Source organism: Pleurodeles waltl, chromosome 8, assembly GCF_031143425.1.
Source record: "Pleurodeles waltl isolate 20211129_DDA chromosome 8, aPleWal1.hap1.20221129, whole genome shotgun sequence".
In the NCBI taxonomy this organism is placed as follows: Eukaryota; Metazoa; Chordata; class Amphibia; order Caudata; family Salamandridae; genus Pleurodeles; species Pleurodeles waltl.
In genome coordinates, this window is record NC_090447.1 from 1,331,185,687 (window position 1) to 1,331,203,483 (window position 17,797).

The following is a 17,797-nucleotide window of genomic DNA, read 5'->3' on the forward strand; positions in this document are numbered from 1 at the left end:
GCACAGATGAATGCTGATTGCCTATAATTTGGCTTCCGCGCCTGTACAAGTTGCACATTGATCACTACGTTCTGTTTTCCTTCAGTTTGTTTTTCTGTCATTCAAGCTTCTACCGTATTGATTTAGGCGCACTCTGATGATGTGCTATATTGTCAGGGATTAACATAACAAATCCTTCGAAGTGGAGGAAACAAACCCAAACTTCTTTTATGTTTTAAGTTAATATTCTTTACATTTCAATTTTTTCATTTACAAAAAAGCTTTAGATGTCTAGGAAGATGAAGATCTTTTTAAGTAAACGGTGTTATCTATCACCTCATCTGAGTTCCTCATAACTGCGCTAGCTCTATGAAGGCGACAGACAACCTGCTGACAGTGTTTTTTCTTAAAGGGGCAAGCAAATGGCCTTTGGCCTCGCGTTTCAAGATGTCACCAGAAGCTGGCAATGTCAATACGGGAACAAACACACACAACAACCATATTACATGTTACCCGTTATGTGTTTTTTATTTTGCATGTTTATTTTGAGGTACGTTCCTTGAAAAGGTGCTTTTCATTCGAGAAATGGTTACTGAAAATAAGTAGTAAAATAATGAATTATGTTTGGTTCCCTGCAGTACATTGAAGAGAGCAGTGGTTAAGAATGCACATATAAATACACTTTAATTGTAGAAAAGAGAGATTGTTGAAGCTGTTCTCTCCGAGATGCAGCTAATAATGGTGTCTGCTTGGAATTATAAAATGCAGGGCCGGACTGGCCATATCGGGCATCAGGCATTTCCCCTGGAGGGGTTGGGGCTGATTTTGTTACTGGGCGGTGGTTTTAAAATGGTGCTGCAGTATTGGCCCCCAGTCACAAATGCAACAATCCAGCATAATCCACTCACTCTTGTTTCCAACCTCTGTGCGGGGGCTGGGCTGAGAAAATTGCCAGGGCTGCTTTGGGTTCCCAGACCGGCCCTGATAATATGTAGCTTTTCTTTAACATTCATGAAATGGACAGTGGTTACTGGAATTCTGCAATTTCTGTGCTTTAACATTTACCATATAATGCAGGGGTGGCACCTCCGTTAGGGTAGAGGAGCGTCACTCCTCCCGTGCCAGCAGCAGAAGCTGCAAGACCATCACAATGAGGGGATAATAAACTTGGTTTATTATACCTCCGCTGTGGAAGGGGCGTGGCATCTGGGGTGAGGTGCTGTTATGGGGAGTGCTCAACACCCCCCACTGACTGTGTATGTATGTATGTTTGGCTGGCCGGCTCGGGCCGGTCAAACACACGTGCAGTAGAGAGCCTGCACAGGTTCCCAGTCCGCCTGGGAGCCCCCAGCAAGGGCGTTCCCAGCCAATCCTGACGCTGCTTTGAGCAGCACAGCATCAGGATTGGCTGCAACGCAGGCTGGGAGCCTGTGCCTGTGTGCAGCCAGGAGGAAAGGAGGGAAGAGGAGCGCGGCACGGCACCGCGCCAAAAAGGTTTTTTTTTTTTTATTTTTTTAAATTTTATTAAATTTTAGGTGCTCTGCCCCCCGCGCCACACCTTTCGAGCGAAGTGGGCCGCAACTGATATAATGGTGGATTTACTTATATGCTGCCTAAATTGCAGATTTCAGTTGAAATATGGTTTCTAGCTCAAATAGGTCATTAAAAATACTGCCATAGAAGGTGCCACATATTGTCACATAATTTGCCTTTAAGTGTTACATAATTTAGAGAACGCCTCTCGCTTACTTTGGTGGTCTGTTGCAGCCAATTCTTGGGTTTCTGACAATGGTAACGCTATGCAAAGTGGTTTGATGCTGAGATTTTGATAATGAAACCCACATTCCATGAATCTCTTTGAATTTCAATACATTGAATACACACACACGCAAGTACTATATCTTATTGTGAGAGCCGAACTCAAGCAAGTTGTAACAAATGCAGGAGTTCATTGCTTCGGTTTTAAAAGTTGCATCACAGGTGAAAACGTGTTACAAATTTTATATGTAACAAGTTCTGTTAGAAGAAGAACCTGTGTCATGAGACAGCGTCTTACATGTTGATCAACATACATTATTAAGTGATTCAGTGGCAACGCCAAAGTTGTGAAAAGCAGTGCGTGGCCAGACAGTGAATGACCTCCATACACTATAAAGGGGTCACGATTCAGCAATAATGAATTCATAAATACATGACCAGCCTGTAGCCAGTCATTTCAACCTTGTGGATCATTTGCTATTAGATGTGAAGATGGTCCCCGTGAAACATGTCATAAAGGAAGAACTACTGAACTCCATGCAAAGCTTTTGGAGGTACCATTTAAAATCATGCCATCCAGATGGATAGAACATCAGTAATAATACCACCAGATTACTGCAGCTCTAGAGATCTCAAGACTGCATAGATTCCACATTACAGATGTAATCTTCATTAATGAAATCTTTGGAATCCAGCAGTGTCAGCTGTGCAGTCACTGAGTGTAGGAAAATGGCTCCCTGTTGCAATTACCCCCCACTTTTTGCCTGATATTGATGCTGACTTGACTGAGAAGTGTGCTGGGATCCTGCTAACCAGGCCCCAGCATTCTTTCACTAAAAATGTACCATTGTTTCCACAATTGGCACACACCTGGCACACAGATAAGTCCCTTGTAAAAGGTACCAGTGGTACCAAGGGTCCTGTGACGAGGGAAGATCCCTAAGGGCTGCAGCATGTGTTGTGCCACCCTAAGGGACCCCTCACTCACACATGCACACTGCCACTGCAGATTGTGTGTGTTGGTGGAGAGAAAAAGACAAGGTCGACATGGCATCCCCCTCAGAATGCCATGCCCACAAAATACTACCTGTGGCATAGGTAAGTCACCCCTCTAGCAGGCCTTACAGCTCTAAGGCAGGGTACACTATACCCCAGGTGAGGGCATAGCTGCATGAGCAATATGCCCCTACAGTGTCCAAGTCCATTCTTAGACATTGTAAGTACACTGTGGCCATATTAAGTATATGGTCTGGGAGTTTGTCAAAAACGAACTCCACAGTTCCACAATGGCTACACTGAATACTGGGAAGTTTGGGATCAAACTTCTCAGAATAATAAACCCACACTGATGCCAGTGTTGGATTTATTACAAAATGCACACAGAGGGCATCTTAGAAGGTGCCCCCGGTAATTTACCCAATCTTTCAGTGCAGGACTGACTGGTCAGTGCAAGCCTGCCACTGAGATGAGTTTCTGCCCCTTTGGGGTGAAAGCCTTTGTGCTCTGAGGACAGAAACAAAGCCTGCACTGGGTAGAGGTGCTTCTCACCTCCCCCTGCAGGAACTGTAACACCTGGTGATGAGCCTCAAAAGCTCATGCCTTTAGTTACAGCACCCCAGGGCATCCCTGCTAGTGGAGATGCCCGCCCCTCTGGCCACTGCCCCCACTTTTGGCGGCAAGGCTGGAGGAGATAATGAGAAAAACAAGGAGGAGTCACACACCAGTCAGGACAACCCCTAAGGTGTCCTGAGCTGAGGTTATCCCTGCCTTTAGAAATCCTCCATCTTGGTTTTGGAGGATTCCCCCAATAGGATTAGGGATGTGCCCCCCTCCCCTCAGGGAGGAGGCACAAGGAGGGTGTAGCCACCCTCCAGGACAGTAGCCTTTGGCTACTGCCCTCCTGACCTAAACACCCCCCTAAATTCAGTTTTTAGGGGTGACCCAGAACCCAGGAAATCAGATTCCTGCAACCTGAAACAAGAAGAAGGACTGCTGACCTGAAAGCCCTGCAGAGACGACGGAAGACACAGCGTTGCATGCAGAGAGAATCCAGAGGCTCCCCCTGACCGTGACTGCCTGTAACAAGCAACCCGACGCCTGGACCAAGCACTGCACCTGCAGACCCCAGGACCAGAAGGAACTGAACCTCAGTGCAGGAGTGACCCTCAGGTGACCCTCTGCCTAGCCCAGGTGGTGGCTGGCCCAAACCCCGACCCCGTGCCCTGCCTGCTCCGCTAGACTGACCCCCACGTCCCTCCATTGAATCCTATACAAAACCTGACGCCTGCTTTGCACACTGCACCCGGCTGCCCCTTGGTGCCTCGGAGGGTGTGTTTTGTGTGCCTACTTGTGTCCCCCTCAGTGCTCTACAAAACCCCCTTGTCTGCCCTCCGAAGACACAGTTACTTACCTGTAGGCAGACTGGAACCGGAGCACCCCTGTTCTTTATAGGCGCCTATGTGTTTTGGGCACCTCTGCACCTGAACAGCCCTGATCTGCTGGTGTGGTAACTTTGGGGTTGCCTTGAACCCCCAACGGTGGTCTGCCTATGCCCAGGAACTGAGACTTGTAAGTGTTTTACTTACCTGACAAACTAACCATTACTTACCTCCCCCAGGAACTGTTGATTTTTGCAGTGTCCACTTTTAAAATAGCTTATTGCCATTTTAACAAAAACAATATATGTTATTGCTCTAATTCAAAGTTCCTAACTTTCCTGTGTGGAGTACCCTGCATTTTATGTATTTACTTCAAATCCTGAACTTGTGGTTCTAAAAATAAATGAAGAAAATATATTTATCTATATAAAAACTATTGGCCTGAAGTTAAGTCTTTAAGTGTGTGTTCCTCATTTATTGCCTGCGTGTGTACAACAAATGCTTAACACTGCACTCTGATAAGCCTACTGCTCGACTACACTACCACAGAATAGAGCATTAGAATTTTCTAATTTTGCCACTATCTTACCTCTAAGGGGAACCTTTGGACTCTGTGCACACTATCTCTCACTTTTAGATAGTATATACAGAGCCAACTTCCTACACTGAGCAAACAATCTTGTGTAATATGAGGAAGGTGTAAGCCAAAGCATTTTATTTGAAATATATTTTTGTTCTTTGTTGAGTATATCTGCTTGAGTCACTTCTTTCGTGGATTCTTGGATTTGTATATGTGTGTGTGTGTGTATGTGGAAGACTGAGAACAATGCTCGCCCGGTCAGGTTATCATGTGGGTTTGCTACATTGATGATCTCTTCTTGTTCTGGGAAGGTGAAAGAGAGGACTTTGAAGAAATTATTAGGTCCCTAAATAACAACCCACAGGAGTTAAAGTTCACCTTTGGGGTCAGTAATACAGCAATAAACTACTTGGCTATTAATGTGTACGTAAAGGATGACAGGTTGTGTACTAAGATCCACAGAAAAACCACCAGTACTAGCAGTATCCTGCGTGCCAATAGTGGACACCCACATGCCCTTAAGTGGAGTGTACCCTATGGGGAGTTTCTGTGAGCAATGAGGAACTGCTCAGAATCTGAGGTTTTAAAGTGCAAGCAGGAGAGAAGTACCAACGTTTTTAAGTGAGGGGGTATCCAGTAAAAGTGTTGGATGAGGCAATCTTGAGAGCCAGAAGCAGGAAAAGAGAGGAACTCTTGGAACTAAAACCAAAGAATCGAAGGAAATCGTATGATAAGGAGGCAGGAGAACCTGTGAGGTACATTACGGAATTCATCATGTCCTACAAAGAGATAAGGGACCGCCTAAGAGAAAACTGTCGGATCCTCAAGTTGGATGAGATCGTGGAAGGTGCAATCTTAAACATCCAAGCATTACATATAAGAAGACTCCCACTCTTGGTGACAGACTAACAAACAGCTGCATGCAACCAGAGGAGAAGAATGGAGACATTAACTTTGGGGACTGGCTCGCTAAAGAAAAGAAGAGAATTTTGGAAGTGTTAAAAATGTAAGGCCTGCTCCTTTGCTTTGAACAAAACACAGTTTTAGACACCAAAGGGCAAAATGTGGAAGATCAAGGAACGGAGAACATGCAATACCCTATTTGTCATTTATGTGTTGTAGTGCTCCTGCAGACTGAGACATGTTGGGAGAGGCTGTAGCGTAGCTGTCAGAGCGACTGACTTGGGAGCTAGAGAAACTGGTTTGAGCCTCGGTGCTGACACAACGTCCTGTGATTCTGGGCAAATCACTTAATCTCCCGGTGCCCATGGACAGCGCCTTGAGACCCTCACAGGTTATAAGCCACGCTATATAAATCTACATTTACATGTTTGGGACCACAGTGAATAAGCTAAAACTACGAACCCTCCAACAGAGAGCTGTTAAGAATAAAGATTTTGCATATTTGTTGGCTAAAATCTGTGGGAGGCACATGATGGTGATTTGAAGCATTTGCACTTTTTTGGCGTCCAGAATGTAAGAAGAAATCCCCATGGTGGTGATAGGGAACGAGATAGATAATATTTCTAGAAACACAGCAATTATGGGGTTTGAAATTTGATGCAGAGTTTCATGTACATCTTTGAAACATTCCTGGATGAAAGCATGTCATGCACATATATTTTAGAGATGGTGAGTAAATGACTGAAACAGTCTGATGACTTTGCCCCAGTTGTATCCCTTGAGATATAAAAACCTGATTTGAAATATTATTAAGAGCATCTTATATGCATACTTTGTAGAAAGGGATTGGATGAAATAGAACAACTATGGAGTTGAACTCAGAAGCAAACTAATGTTTGCTACGAAACGCCCGGGTGACAAGTGTTTTTAATTAGCACAGGAAATACTGTATGACCCAGAGGAAGGCTACGGCCAAAACTCATCGGTCAGTTTCTTTTCCCTGTTGATGTGAGATAATATTGAAAATGAAATTTTGCTGCCTTACTGGAGCTGTGGCGCTTACATTCCTTGTGTGGTTACCCGATCTCGGATCTGGAGAAGCAGGACGCGGGGGCACTGAAGGATCCATTTATGACATATATCTATATATATATATATATATATATATTTATATATATATATATATATATACACATATATATTTCATAAATATACACACATATGTACAAAAAAAAAATATATATATACACACACACACACACACACATATATATATACATGTATATATATATATATATATATATATATATATATATATATATATATATGTTTGATGGCATGTGTAGCTGCAGATACACATGCTATGCATGATTCCGCCATCTAGTGTTGGGCTCGGAGTGTTACAAGTTGTTTTTCTTAGAAGAAGTCTTTTCAGAGTCACGGGATCGAGTGAATCCTCCTCTCGGTAATACTGCGCATGGGCATCGACTCCATTGTTAGATTGTTTTCTTTCCGCTGTCGAGTTCGGACGTGTTTCCTCTCGCGCCGATATTTCGAATCAGAAACTTTAGAAAACTCCTTTAATCGTCGGTATTGTTGGATCGCATTTCCATCTAGTCGCGAACCAATATTACCATCGGAATCTTGATTTCGCCCTTCTGGGTGCGTGCGCCCGACCTGGCCTGTTCGGGGCTACTGCGTGGAAACCTGATGGTTCGGACTCGATTTCGATTCTGCCCTTGGTGCCACGCAAAGTTTCCCTACACAGACCAGCACCTGGTTTGTAATCTGTGTCTTTCTCCCGATCATAAAGAAGAAGATTGTGAGGCCTGTCGATCGTTTCAATCCAAGAAGACCCTGCATGATCGGAGAACCATAAGGTTAGAGATGGCTTCGAAAAGTACAGAACATCTCGACGTCATGGAAGAAAAACAGGCATAGACAGCGGTCTCTATCTGAGAGACCGACTCCGAACAAGAATCGGAAGAAGATAGGCCTATCACTGCTGGACAACACATGAGTACCTCTGCCCCTACGCCCATATATAAAAAAAAAAAACATTGAAGGCCTTGGGTACACCACTGCCAGAGGGCCATGGTTCGACCCGAAAAAAGACTCATCGACCGACCGTCGGGTTCAGTGCTGAAAAGGCCACTCCTCCGTCGACATCGGAGTTGAGTAAATCTGTAAATAGTTCTGCCTCAGACTTGAGTAATTGTCCTCACTCCTCGGAGTCGAAGCCTCAATGCCCTTCTTCGGAGCCAAAACAATGAACTCCATTTTCGGGACCGAAAAAGCTTCCATCTTCAGAACCCAAAAAAATCTTTATATACAGAAGAGCAAGGACTTTCGAGCCATCTCAAACAGAGTTCGAAATCACTGCAGGAATCTTACAGACCTGATGAGGACACTGAGATTCAGCCTATCCTGGAGGTTATGGATGAAAGACAATCCAGGATCCACATCCACAAAGAGACTGGCAGAATTGTTACTGCACCTACTCTGAAAACCAAAAAGAAGCTGGCTTTTCAGGAACAATTACACTGCTCAACCACCAGCAAAAGTTTATAAGTAGAAGGCAAAGCCAGTATTTGCCCCTACTTCTCCTCCTCATTCACCACAGCTTTACTTTTCACCTCCACCCACTAGCCCACGACCGTTGCCTTCACCAACACATTCTCAGTACTCGCATGGGGATACAGTGGATCCTTGGGATCTATACGACCGAGATCCTATTCCTGATAATGTCCTGATTTATACCCCTCCAAGCCTTCTCCACCAGAGGATATTACTGCATACACACAGGTTGTTTCCAGGGCAGCCGTTTACCATGGGGTGCTTATGCACACTGAACCCCTAGAGGAGGATTTCCTGTTTAACACTCTATCCTCTACCCACTCTAGATATCAGTGCCTTCCTATGTTACCTGGAATGGTCAAACATGCAGACCAAATTTTTAGTGAGCCAGTCAAAGCTAGAGTAATTACTCTGTGTATTGACAAAAAATACAAACCTGCTCATACAGACCCGGATTACATCACACACCAAGTTCTTCCAGATTCAGTAGTAGTGAGTGCGGCTAGAAAGAGGGCTAATAGCGAATTCTCAGGGGATGCTCCTACCCCTGATAAGGAGAGTAGGACATTTGATGCTGCTGGCAAGAGAGTGGCCACGCAGGTGGCCATTCAATGGCGAATTGCAAATTCGCTAGCACTTCTAGCCTGATACGATAGAGCCCACTGGGACGAGATGCAAGAACTCCTACAGCACCTCCCAAAGGAACAGCAGATTGTAGAAGAGGGTCAGGCCATAAGCAATAATCAGATAATCAGATGCCCTTGATGCTGCGGACACAGCAGCCAGAAGTGTCAATAGTGCCATTACTATACGAAGGCATGCATGGCTATGTTCTTCTGGTTTTAAACCAGAAATCCAACAGGCAGTACTTAACATGCCTTTTGACAAAAAACATTTGTTTGGTCCTGAGGTCGATGCGACCATAGAAAAACTGAGGAAAGACTCAGACACTGCCAAAGCAATGGGAGCATTATACACAACACAGTATAGAGGCTCCTTTCGCAGGCAGCAATTTAGGGGAGGATTCAAACCACAATCCTCTGAAGCTTCTACCTCCCAGGCAAAGCAGGCACAACAGCAGCAACAATATCAGAGAGGGGGATTTAGAAGGTCTTACAGGGGCCAATATTTTAGAAACAGAGGCAAGTCCCAAACCTCAAAACAAGCCACTACACCATCCAAACAGTGACTTATTTACCATACCTCACCCCCATACATCTCTTGTCGGGGGAAGACTACAGCAATTCCACTCTCTTTGGCAAAACATCACCACAGACCATTGGGTGTTGTCAATTATCCACAATGGCTATTGCGCAGAATTGATTTCCACCCCTCCAAACATTCCCCCACGTTACCACAGATTGTCCCCAGAACACAATGTTCTATTACAACAAGAGGTACAATTGGTACTACTAAAACAAGCAATAGAATTAATCCCACATTCTCAAAAAGGAACAGGAGTATACTTACTATACATCCTCATCCCCAAAAAGGCTGGCACTCTCAGGCCCATCCTAGACCTCAGATCTCTGAATCTATGCATCCTGTCAGAATACGTTCACAAGGTAACTCTGCAGGACGTCATTCCACTGCTACAAAAACAAGATTACATGGCTGCTTTAGACCTCAAAGATGCGTATTTCCATATACCCATCCATCCAGCTCACAAAAAATACCTCAGGTTCATCATAGCAGGAAAACATTATCAGTTCAAAGTTCTCTCATTCGGCATAACAACAGCTCCAAGAGTGTTCACAAAATGTCTAGTAGTAGTGGCAGCCTACCTAGAAGGCAACACATTCATATTTTTCCATATCTAGACGATTGGCTAATAAAATCAAGCATTTCATACACTGCCAACAACACACTCAGTACGTAGTAGAGACCCTACATACACTAGGATTCACACTCAATTACCAGAAATCTCACCTTCAACGAGCACAAGTACAACCATACCTAGGTGCTATTTTAAATACGCAAAAAGCCCTAGCATATCCAAATAAATAAAGGATACAGGCTTTCCAAAATCTCATACCACAAATTTAGCCAAATCAACAATACACTGTAAGATTTATTATAAGAATTCTAGGAACGATAGCATCTTGCATAGCAATAGTACAGCATGCAAGATTCAATATGAGGCCTTTACAACAATGCCTCTCAAAACAATGGTCTCAGGCACAGGGTCAATTGCAAGATCTAGTGTTGTTAGACCGCAAAATGCACACGTCCCTTCAATGGTGGAATCTCAGCAATTTAATGAAGGGGCGGTCATTTCAGGACCCTGTGCCTCAGACCACAATAACAACAGATGCATCAATGATAGGTTGAGGAGCTCATCCCAACAACCTTACCATTCAAGGGGAATGGGATTCGAAACAGAGACATTTTCACAGAAACCATTTAGAATTATTAGCTGTGTTTGTTGCCCTAAAAGCATTTCAACCCCTTCTCAAACACAAGGTTGTTCCGATAAAAACAGAAAATATGACAATCATGTATTACCTGAAGAAACAAGATGGGACACATTCATCTCAACTGTCCCTTTTAGCCCAAACAATATGGAAATGGGCAATTCACAATCATCTATTGGCAGAATACATTCCAGGAATACACAATCAGCTGGCGAATCTCCTAAGCAGGAACCACCAACAGACACACAAATGGGAGATTCACTTTCAGGTACTTCAAAAATACTTTCAAAAGTGGGGAACACCAGAAATAGACTTATTTGCAACAAGCGAAAACACAAACTGCCAAAACTTTGCATCCAGACACCCACATTCCCTATCCAAGAGCAATGCTCTATTGATCAATTGGTCAGGGATATTTGCTTATGCTTTTCCCCCCTCTCCCACTCCTTCCTTTTCTGGTCAATAAACTACGTCAAACATCTCTGACCATGAAGTATCATGCCCACGCTGGGGCTATGAGTACATAGCCCCAACGTGGGCACAACATTTGTACACCACTCTCCTAGACCTGTTGGTAGTGCCTCACTCCAAAGTTCCAAACAGACCGGATTTGTTAACACAAAACAAAGGTCAAATCAGGCATCCAAACCCGAGTGCTCTTAACTTAGTGATTTGGCTCCTGAAGCGATAGAGTTTGGATACCTAAAACTTCCATTAGAATGTATGGAAGTACTCAAGCAGGCACGTAAACCTACCACTAGACAATGTGCTAACAAATGGAAAAGATTTGTTTACTGCTGTCAAACTAAAAATACTGATTCATTTACAGCATCAATACAAGATGTTGTATGCTATCTACTTCATTTGCAGAAATCAAATTTATCTTTCTCATCCATTAAAATACATCTTACTGCAATATCAGCATACTTGCAGACCATTCAACACACCTCTCTATTCAGAGTTCCAGTTATAAAAGTGTTCATGGAAGGATTAAAACGTATTATTCCACCTAGAACACCACCTGTTCTTACTTGGAATCTAAATATCGTACTTACCAGACTCATGGGCGTACCTTTTGAACCCATGCATTCTTGTCAGATTCAGTTTTTGACATGGAAGGTTGCCTTCCTAGTAGCTAATACTTCATTGGGAACAGTTAGTGAAATACAGGCATTCACTCTTGAAGAACCTTTTTTCCAAGTGCACAAACATGAAGTTGTACTTAGGACAAATCCCAAATTTCTACCAAAAGTAGTATCACCTTTTCACATAAACCAAACAGTCGAATTGCCAGTCTTATTTCCACAGCCAGACTCAGTTGCAGAAAGAGCCCTTCATGTTCTTGATCTCAAAAGAGCTCTGATTTACTATATAGATAGAACTAAATACCGTAGGAAAACAAAACAACTTTTCGTTGCTTTTCAGCAACTACATAAAGGCAATCCTATCTCCAAACAAGGATTAGCAAGATGGATTGTTAAATGCATACAAACATGTTACATTAAGGCAAAAAGACAACTTTTGATCATACCTAGAGCACATTGTACTAGAGAGAAAGGTGTGTCTATGACATTCTTAGGAAACATACTAATGGCTGATGTATGTAAAGCTGCCACATGGTCTACTCCTCATACAATTACAAAGCATTATTGTGTAGATGTATTTTAAAGGAACAGGCCAATGTTGGTCAAGCTGTCTTAAGAAGATTATTTCAAACAACTTCAACTCCTACAGGTTAGCCACCGCTATTTTTGGGGACGATTAACTGCTTTGTAGTCTATGCAGAGCAGGTGTATCGGCAGCTACACATGCCATTGAACGGAAAATGCCACTTACCCAGTGTACATCTGTTCGTGGTATGTAGTGCTGCAGAGTCACATGCACCCTCCCTCCTCCCCGGAAGCTTGTAGCTGTTGTAAGTTTTATCATTTGTACATTTGTAGATACATTTACATTTGCATGGACATCTACTTTTTACTTACTATTTTTATACAATATTTCTATTCTTACACTCTATCACTCCTTCCTTCTCCCTTTTGCGGGAAAACAATCTAACAATGGAGTCGATGCCTATGCGCAGTATGACCGAGAGGAGGAGGAGTCACTCGATCCCGTGACTCCGAAAAGACTTCTTCAAAGAAAAACAACTCGTAACACTCCGAGCCCAACACTAGAGTGCGAAATCATGCATAGCATGTGAATATGCAGCACTACATGCCACGAACAGATGTACACTGGGTAAGTGATATTTTCCATATATATTCACTAAAAAACAAAGGTTACAGAGATTTTATAGTTAGGTTCAGATTTTACACACAGAACACCATAGAAATTCAGCTGTTACAGTTGGAGTTATTTCAAGTAACTATAACTTGTGCCCTAAGGTAACTATAACTCGCGCCTCACCATGGACAGTTTTCTCATCAATAATTTTACTGCAAATGTTACAGTGATGTTACCAACGATGTCATAAAAGATCTCATGAGTGATGTAATATCTGGGGTAATTAGCAGTGCATGGCAAGGGCGCGAGTTATAGTTACCTTAGGGCATGAGTTATAGTTAATTGAAATAACTCTAACAGCTGAATTTCTATGGTTTTGTGCATGTAAAATCTGAACCTTACTATAAAGTCCCTGTAACCTTTGGGTTTTAGTGAATTTCTAAGATTTTTTTTCTATTTCCTAACCATAACGTCCCTGTAACCTGTGTTTTTTCCGTGAATTTCTTGTTTTTTTAAATCTTAAGTAAAATGCCCATTGCAGTGCACAGTGGGTGGGTTGAGTTGGATGCAAGGCCTGGCCTGGCCTGGCATTGTGCTGCCCCCACCCAAGCTTGTTGCTCGTGCCCCTTTTCCTCCTTGCCATCCATTATCCAAGTCCATGCCCCTTCTCCCTCATTAGAGCCCTCTGTGGCCATTGTTCTGTCACTGCCCTTCACGCCTGCCCTGAACAGTTAGCTTGCTGCCACATCCACCTCCTCCCTATCCTCTGTTGTCCGAGTCCATTCAACAGCCGCCTCCCTCCTGCACTGCATGGTCCGATATGCTTCCACTGCCCTCCATTTAGCTTGATGTCCCTGCCCACTCCTCCAGTCCTTTGTTGCACAATGCTGTGCCCCATCATTGCCTTCCTACTTAGCCTCTGTGCTTAGCTTGCTGCCCCTCCCCTCCTTCCTCCTGCTATCCAATGTCAGTGTTCATGCCCCTGCTCCCTCCTTTTTGCCCACCATGTCCATGGGCCTTCCACTGCCCCTCCCATTTACTCTGAGTGTTCTGTTGAGCTACCATTGCCCTTCCCAACTGCCTATCATTTTCAAATGACTGCCGCCTATCCCCGTCACCTCTACCCTGCCTCTCCGAGTCCCATGCCCCTACCCCCTCCCTCCTGTTCTCCATGGTCCATTTTGCTGTCACTTCTTTGTTTCATCCATGCTCTGTTGTGCTGCAACTGCTCCTCCTGCCTGACCTACATGGTCTATTGTGAAGGACGGTCCCCTGCCCTCACTTCTCTGTGTCCAGCCCCACCCCTTCCTTTCTGTCCACCATGGTTCTTTGTATATGCCCCTTTTCCCCTCCCTCTTTCACTCCGTGGACGTTGTGCTGCCACTAACCCTCCCACTTTGTGGTCACCTTGCTGCCCCTGATCCCCCCCACCCTCCTTCTGTTGTCTATGTATATGTCGTTATAGTCTTCCTCCATGATGTGTTGTCCTTTCAGTGCCCCTCCCTCCTTCTCTCCATGGTCAGCTTGCTGCTTCAGTCTTGCCCCCTGCCCTCCACTTTCCATGTGCAGGCCCTTATCCCCTCCCTCCAGCCTTGTCTGCCTTGTCCGGTCTGTTGCCTTTCCCACTGCCCCCTCCTTTCTGCCCTTCATGGTCCATTATGCTGCAACTGTCCTTCCTGTCTGACCGGTATGGTCAGCTTTCTCCCCTTGCCTCTTTCCCCTGTGCTCTCTGTTGTCCATGTGCATGGCCCTGTCCCCTCCTTATTGCTTGCCTTGGTTCGTTGTGCTGCACTGCTATCCCACTGTAAGGTCAGTTTGGTGCCCCTGCCTATCTCCTTTCTGCCCTTTGTTATACAAGTCTATGTCCCTACCTCATTCCTCATGCCCTCAGTGATCAATGTACCATACTTGCCAACATTATGAGCTTGGTAAGAGGGAGATTTTGACAAAAAAAACTGGCAAATTGATTTTCCCCATTGACTTACATTGACAAAGTGGAGATTTGAGGTAGGTGACAGATAAAATAACGCCCTTTTGGGCTTAAAAACATTGGGAGTCTCCTGCCTGAATCAGGTGTCTTGGCATGTATGGTTGTACTGCCACTGCCTCTTCCTTCTGCCCTCAATGGTCTTTTATATTGCCACAGCCTCTCTTGTCTATCCTGCATGGTTAGTTTGTTGCTCCTGCTCCCTTTTCCCCTGCCCTCCATGGTCTGTTGTGCTGCCACTACCCCTCCCGCCTGGCCAGCATGGTCAACTTGTTGACTCTAAATCCTCCTCCCGGCCTCAATTATCCAAGTCCGTACCCCGAACATCTGCCTCCCCACAGTAGTCTAATGAATAACTAGATTACTAACATTCTATACTTATTACAAAAGTGTGGCACGCCTGACGTCCTCTTGATGTGATCAAAACTATAATACCTAAAGCATTTCCTTTTGAAATTATAAAAATTAGAGGGTCTTATTCCAATAGAAAGAGCACTAAAAAACTAAAATGAGGAAGTATTTTCTGGGTTCTTAAATAGTGACAAGGCACTTTTAATTTATTTGCTATCTTTATGTACCAAAGTGAATGCGTCTTTGTGTAATGTAACTGATGCTCATGTATAACACTCCAATACCTTCTGGTCATGTCTGCGCTATATAAAACTGCAAAAATAAAAACATAAAAATGAAGGTGTTCATTGTCATCCTGGTGGTCACTAGACCTCCAGGGTCACAGACGCGGTTGGACCTCCGACCATGACATTATGACCGTGGTGGAGCCTCCACGGTCAAACCGCTGGACTGCTGCCAGCCTGCATCCTGGCGGTCCCGGCGGTTGTAATCAACCAGGGCAGCGCTGCAAGCAGTGCTGCCCTGGGGTTTACGAGTCCCCATCCGCTAGCCTGTCCATGGCGATAAACACCATGGACAGGCTGGCGGTATGGGGGCCCCTGAGCTGTCCTTGCAGTGGGCATGGGCAGTGCAGGGGCCCCCATGCACAGCTCTATTGCGCATTCCACTGCCTGAATTACGGGCAGTTGATTGCGTGACAGGTGCTGCTGCACCCCCACATTGCCGCCGGCTCCATTAGGAGCCAGCTGCAATGGTAAGGCCCTGTTGCCCGCTGGGCCGGAGGGCAGAAACTCCTTTTTGACTCCCCCGCCCTTTTTCTCAGCCCCCGCTTGATGGATTACCCTGAAAGTTTCCATGCACAACAAGTGTCAACTTGCCACTTTTTGGGGGGAAAATTTCATGAAGATTGGTCAAACGGTGTCAAAGATATAGCCAAGTCAAAAAACTTTTGCTATGGAAACTACAGAGAGCAAAAGCAATTTCGAAATAATACTGATTGGAGTAACATCAGTTTGAACATGATGCTAGTCAGATCTGTTGATACTAGAAAATAAAGGAATGGAGGTTAACACAAAATGGATTTGACAAAACGAATACCAATGCAGCAGTGTTTAGCCATTACTCAATCTGTTAAACATTAACAGTGTTGAGAGGATACATATAATTGATAACTATAATTCATAATTGAATTGAGTGATAGAAGAGATGAAGAGAAGAGTGACGAGTGTATGCATTTAGAGTGGACTAGAATTGGAACCAAACAGAAGGTAAGGAAGAACATTCCTTGAAGAATGTTTGAATACTGGACTGATGTTCTTGTGATCTACAACATCCAGGGCATGTACTGCGAGTTTCATTAGATTCATTTGTGAGGTATGAGGATAATGGGGTTGGTGAAGTTAAAGTGGGGTCAAAGCATTTTTTAATTACTGATAAATAAGGCACTGTTTAATGGAGCTGTTCCGAATGTGGCAAAGACTTGGCATGGTTAGCCTACTCTTGGTTTTCTTAATTTCATGCAGGTCCTTCAAGGTGGGCATATGTTAAGGTAGGTGCATGAAGAAAGTTGTGTTCATTTGATAACACATTTGACACTGATAAATCTGCATAATATCCGAAGGTTTTGAGCAGATGTTTCATTTGGGGGAGGAGCGGGGTAGGTTGATAAAAGTTTAATTAATTTAAAACTATAGTGTTGTTTAACACATCTATCCTAGTGCCATGTCAGACAGGCCCTGCATCTAATCTCTGCTATTCAGAGCTGAAATGTTTTGGGTGCAGGGCTTAACGAAAAGCAGTGTGCAGCGCAGTATGGTACATGGTATGTGAATGTTGAACATGGAAAACATAAAGGTCACACCATAGCACACACACACACACACACACACAATATGCTGACTACACCACTTACACAATGGCATGTAAAAAACAGGCTATTTACACAGAGTGAAACATGGTGAGGGCTTGAGGTGTGGTTTGCGTTGTGTGCGGTACACCATAACTGAAGAATTTCAGGGCATTTTCAGTGTCTTGTTTGCTGTAATTCGCTCTGATTGTAATGTCCTGGGAAGTCCGTTCCCTAATTTCCCTTAACAATTTCTTCAAATTCAGCTTTTAGCTGGGCAGCTTTCAGTGGCTGTGGAGTATGCCCTGTATGCGGCGGATGGACTGGTGGGGTTGCAGTAATCATCTGACTTCCTGTTACAGTACTAGCCAAACTCTCTTCACGCGGGGGTCGTGGTGCTATCACTCTGGGACTCGGTGCAGGGGCCTGCAGTGCAATTGGAACAGGTTGACTCGTGGATTGCTAACAAGCGCTTCAACGGGGAAGTGACTGCAGCACTGGAGAAAGGCGGTGTGTTTACCACTACACGCTGAGGTCTAAGTAGAAGTTGAATAGTTTGCATATAACTTGGGGGCGCGCAAGCTTCTGTAGGGAGGTTCAATGACAGTCCCCGTCTCGGCTGCTACCACCGCTGTAGCGCTCAGGTTGGCGGCTGCCACATTGTATGGGGGTGGTTTCATGCTGAGGAGCTCGTTTATGAAGACATCCTCCTCCTCAGTCTTTGATTCTACCTCCCTTTTAGGTTTCCCTTTTCTATCTCTTTGCTTCTATCAGAGGAAAGGCTCCAATGGTTGCAATGAC

General features: G+C 44.4%; 1 protein-coding gene across 3 annotated transcripts in view; it reads left to right on the top strand.

The window, feature by feature from the left end:
- Positions 1–17,797, top strand: part of ALKBH8 (alkB homolog 8, tRNA methyltransferase) — a 373,549-nt gene that overhangs the window by 300,226 nt on the left and 55,526 nt on the right. The window lies entirely within an intron of this gene.